The 4,913-nt window shown below is 45.9% G+C and overlaps 1 protein-coding gene across 3 annotated transcripts in view; it reads right to left on the minus strand.

Moving 5' to 3' along the window:
• The window catches only part of THSD1 (thrombospondin, type I, domain containing 1), a 29,926-nt gene extending 28,089 nt beyond the window's left edge, over window positions 1-1,837 (minus strand). For 2 of the 3 annotated variants that reach the window (XM_011927435.1, XM_011927434.1), the window contains exon 1: window positions 1,390-1,837. The gene's annotated coding sequence lies outside the window, so the exon portion shown is untranslated. The remainder of the gene's footprint in view (window positions 1-1,389) is intronic. The other variant, XM_011927436.1, reaches the window with a different exon arrangement.
• Window positions 1,838-4,913: the final 3,076 nt, after the last annotated feature.

Genomic DNA, 4,913 nt, shown 5'->3' on the forward strand with positions numbered 1-4,913 from the left:
CCCGAGTAGCTGGGACTACAGGCGCCCGCCACCTCGCCCGGCTAGTTTTTGTATTTTTAGTAGAGACGGGGTTTCACTGTGTTCGCCAGGATAGTCTCCATCTCCTGACCTCGTGATCCGCCCGTCTCGGCCTCCCAAAGTGCTGGGATTACAGGCTTGAGCCGCCGCGCCTGGCCCAACACATTTTCTTTCTTATGAAAATGATCCCTAAAACATAGAATGGTGAGATAATCTATATTTAGAGCTGAATGGAAAAAGACTTATAAAACAGACCAGACTACTTGTCAATCATAATATGGAATATGATCATAACATTAGTCATAATATGTCTCTTTAATTTCTTTCTACCTTGCTTGCTTATTTTCTTTCAACAGGTTGTTCCCAATACCCGACTGACTTCTTATAATGTTTGGCTTGAGAATTGTTCTAGGAAATTAAGAACTTAGGTATATTTTATACACATTTGAAAATACTTCTACATAGCATTCTTGTATGTAAACTTCATAGACAAACTCTAAATGTATCAGCTGAGAAGGTGGGGAAAAGTTGTGAATATTCTCAACGGCTAGCAGCAATACCCAACCTCAGACCCCATGTTTTTGCTGAAACCAGCTAGGACAAACGCTTCTAAATCTCCCTTCATAGCTGCAGAAAAAGAAAATGAATCACACTAATGTCCATGGGACCAATGATTCGTGAAAAAATAAAAGGGAAAACGAAGAAAAGTTATTTTGTCCCTTCTGACCAACATGCACATGCTCCTGTGTATATATAGGAATAGTATTTATTGGGAGGAAATCTCTAGTTCCAAAGCAGCTCGTGTAAACAGGCTTCATTTATATGTTCATTCGAGTCTGCTCTGCCCTGGTCCCACGGGTTGGGTGCAGCGTTCCTGGGACGCCGTGGCTCGCCCCATCTACTCAGCTTCCCAAATGCCCGCAAACCCAGTTCAGGCTTGGAAATCTACCCCTCGTGTCGTCAGCTTAAAGCCCTCCTTAATGAGGACCGTCTCTAATTTAATTTAATCCTTGTATCTCATACTTTTTGTATCTCAGAAAGGATTTCTTTTTGGAAAGAAACAGTAGCTCAAGACGCGATTTTTCAAGGTTCTGTGGCCAGTCTCAGTCACCTGGCAACATCTGAGCCAGGGCAGAGCCAGGTTCAGTTAAATTCGGGACTCCGAGGTGTGGAGACCAATACCCCTTAAAAGCGTCCCCTGTGGCCGAGGCGGGGGTGTGGAGGGGCCGCCAGCGTCCACCTGCGCCTTCAGGCTGCTGGGAGGTGGCAGGGTCCGGGGGCATTTCCCGACCCCAGCGGAGCCTCCGAGGGTCTCGCGGCACAGGAGCGCCTGCTGGGCGCGGACGCCCGGATGCGGAGGGCGCTTCTTACCTTTCCAGACCGACGGGCAGCGACCCCAGGCCGGCCGGGCGAGTGGCGAGGCGGACAGGAGGCCTCGGGGCCGCGAGGCAGCGCTCCGAGCATCCCGCGTCCCGGACTGCGCGCCCTGACCCCGCGGCGTTCGGCTCCCACAGCCCCGCCCTGGGCCGTCCCCGACGGCGTGGGAAGGGCGGGGGGCACCCGGGACCGGGCGTGGTCGGCTCCCGCCCCTTCTGGGCAGCGCATCCTTTCCTGCCCGCCCCCAGCTCGCCAGCTGCTGGACAGGAAACAGGCAGGAAGCGCGCGGCCAGCCAAGGTCCTGCGGCAGGGGGTGCGGCCCCGGCAGACGCAGGTCCTCTCAACGCACACCCGCGTCCACAGCACACAGCCGGATCAGGGGTTTAACTAAGGAGAGCCAGCCATCTCCTGACACTTCACATTCAGTCACTTCTACCCTGGTGTCATTTTCTTCAGGGAGACCACAAAAATTAAGTCCTTGAAGTAGCACAGCATGAGGGCTGTAAACTTGCTTTCCCAAATGTCATTGAAGAGTTTCAAAAGAACATAGTTCAGGTAAAGTGCATCTCCATTTTCTTTCCCTGGGATCAGAATTGGTTATTAAAAATAACTAAACATTTTTAAAACCCAACTCTGCAAGTGTTAAAATTTCTTTTAATGGGAATGTGAATTAGTTCAGCCACTGTGGAAAGCAGTTTGGAGATTTCTGAACTAAAAACATAACTATCACTCAACCCAGCAATCCCATTACTGGGTGTATCCCCAAAGGAAAATAAATCATTCTGCCAAAAAGACATCTGCACTCCTATGTTTATCACAGTACTATTCACAATAGCAAAGACATGGAATCAACCTAGGTGCCCATCAACAGTGGACTGGGTAAAGAAAATGTGGTACATACACACCACGTAATACTAAGCAGCCATAAAAAAAGAACAAAATCACGTCATTTTTAGCAACATGGATGCAGTTGGAGGGCAGTATCCTAAGTGGAACAGAAAGCCAAAAACTGTATGTTCTCACTTATAAGTGGGAGCTTAAACAATGGGTGCTCATGGACATAAAGATGGCAACAACAGACACTGGAGACCCCACGTCAAGGGAGGGAGGGAAAGGGGCAAGGGCTGAAAAACATCCTGTTGGGTACTACGTTCATTATCTAGGTGGCAGGATCAATAGAAGCCCAAACCTCAGCAACATGCAATTACCCTTGTAACAAACCTGCATATGCACCCCCAAATCTAAAACTAAAATGTAATAAAAAGTTCTAAGTTTTTTGGAAAATATGAGAGGATAGATTCCACCTTAACAGCTGTGCTTGTTAAATTGAGTAAATGAGCAGTATGGTTTATGACTTGCTTTTCTTTTATGCAGAATATACCATTTGACAGCAAAACTAATATCCAGTAATGGAAATCAAAGCACAGTGGTGGCCTCTGGAGAGCGGATGACCGGAAGGAGGCATGAGGGAACTTTTAGGCGGCGACCGATATGTTCTATTGTTTGGAGTGTGAGTTACGTGGATTTGCTAAGCATTTGTTAAAACTCATTTGACTGAAGATCTGTGCATTGCAGTTTGTAAACTTTACCTCATTTAAAAAATATTTTAAAATATGTGATTTGCAGATCTTTGACTCTATCACTTCATTTTTTAAAAGGTAGCACAAGTATTTACTTATGTTACCAGAGGTATAAAATTTTCTAAGAACTTGTCTTGTCAGCCAGGTGCAGTGGCTCATGCCTGTAATCTCAACAATTTGGGAAGCCAAGGCAGGAAGATTGCGTGAGCCCAGTAGTTTTAGACCAGCCTGGGCAAAATAGTGAGGCTTCATCGCCACAATAAATAAGAAATTATTTGGGAGGCCAAGACGGGTGGATCGCTTGAGCTCAAGAGTTCAAGACCAGCCTGGGCATCGTGGCAAAACCCCGTCTCTACCAAAAATAGAATATACTAGCTGGCTGTGATGGCACGTGCCTGTGGGCCCACCTACTTGGGAGGCTTAGGCAGGAGGATCACTTGAACCCAGGTGGAGGCTTCAGTGAGCCAAGATGATGCCACTGCACAGGCTGGGTGAGACCCCATCTCAAAAAATAAAATAAAAAATTAGCCAGGTGTGGTGGCATGTACCTGTTGTCCCAGCTACTCTGGAAGCTGAGGTGGGAGAATTACTTGAGCCCAAGGTTGGGGCTACAGAGAACAGTGATCACACCACTTTACTCCAGCCTATGTGACAGAGTGAGACCAACCAATCTTGTCAAATAGTTACTTCTAGCAATACTAATTAAATCCATCCAAAGTTTCAAAGAAGACTTTAAGGTGATCATCCAATTTCACTGCCAGTAGAATTATCTAGTCTAATTCCCATTCACTAATTTACACTAGGATTATTTTTCAAATACATACCACCCAGTCCCTGGCATTTTAGTTTTAAAAGCAAAAGCTCAGTGGAAAGAGCAGGCATTGGAATTATAAAAGTACAAAAATTAGCTGGTGTGGTGGTGTACACCTGTAGTTCCAACCATCAGGAAGCTGAGGTGAGAGGATTGTTTGAGCCCGGAAGGGAGAGGTTGCAGTGAGCCGAGATTGTGCCACTGTGCTCCAGCCTGGGCAATAGAACCAGACCGTCTCAAAAAAAAAAAAAAAATTATATGGAGGTATAAGGAACCCAGAACAGGATAAAACAATCTTGAAAATGAAGAGCATATTTGGAGGACTCACATTTTCCAATTTCAGAATTTACTGCAGGCTGGGTGTGCTGGTTCATGCCTGTAATCCCAGCACTTTGGGAGGCCAAGGCGGGCGGATCACTTGAGGTCAAGAGTTTGAGACCAACCTGACCAGCAGCGAAAACCCATCTCTACTAAACAACAACAACAACAACAACAACAACTAGCTGGGGATGGTGGCACACACCTGTAATCCCAGCTACTCAGGAGGCTGAGGCAGAAGAATTGCTTGAACTCGGGAGGCGGAGGTTGCAGTGAGCCGAGAATGTGCCACTGCACTCCAGCCTGCGTGACAGAGTGAGAGATGGTCTCAAAAAAAAAAGAACTTACTGCAAAGCAGTAGTAATCAAGACAGTGTGATATTAGCAAAAACGTAGATATATAGCTAGAACTGCAAGTTCAGAAACTCATCTATGGTCAATTGAGTTTTTAAAGAAACAAAAAACCCCATACGCAAGCATATGGTCAATTGTTTTTTGACAAAGGTGCCAAGACCATTTAATGGTCAACTAATGGTGCTGGCATAACCAAATGGCCACATGCAAAAGAATGAAGTTGGACCTCCTACTTACACTGTATACAAGTAAAAAGATACACTTTTAGATAAAGCCTAAATTCCAGCCCCAACCTGGGTAGATTTCTTAATCCCTCCTTCCCTTCACTGTAGAAGGCATATAATAGTTACTGTGAAATATTATAGTGATTAAGTGAAACATATCGGAGGCAACTTTCTCTGCATTAATCTTTCAGGCACATACTTTTTCCCCAAAAAGCTACTCTTCAAGGGTGGA

The sequence above is a fragment of the Colobus angolensis genome, unplaced genomic scaffold (assembly GCF_000951035.1).
Source record: "Colobus angolensis palliatus isolate OR3802 unplaced genomic scaffold, Cang.pa_1.0 Scaffold712, whole genome shotgun sequence".
Taxonomy (NCBI): Eukaryota; Metazoa; Chordata; class Mammalia; order Primates; family Cercopithecidae; genus Colobus; species Colobus angolensis.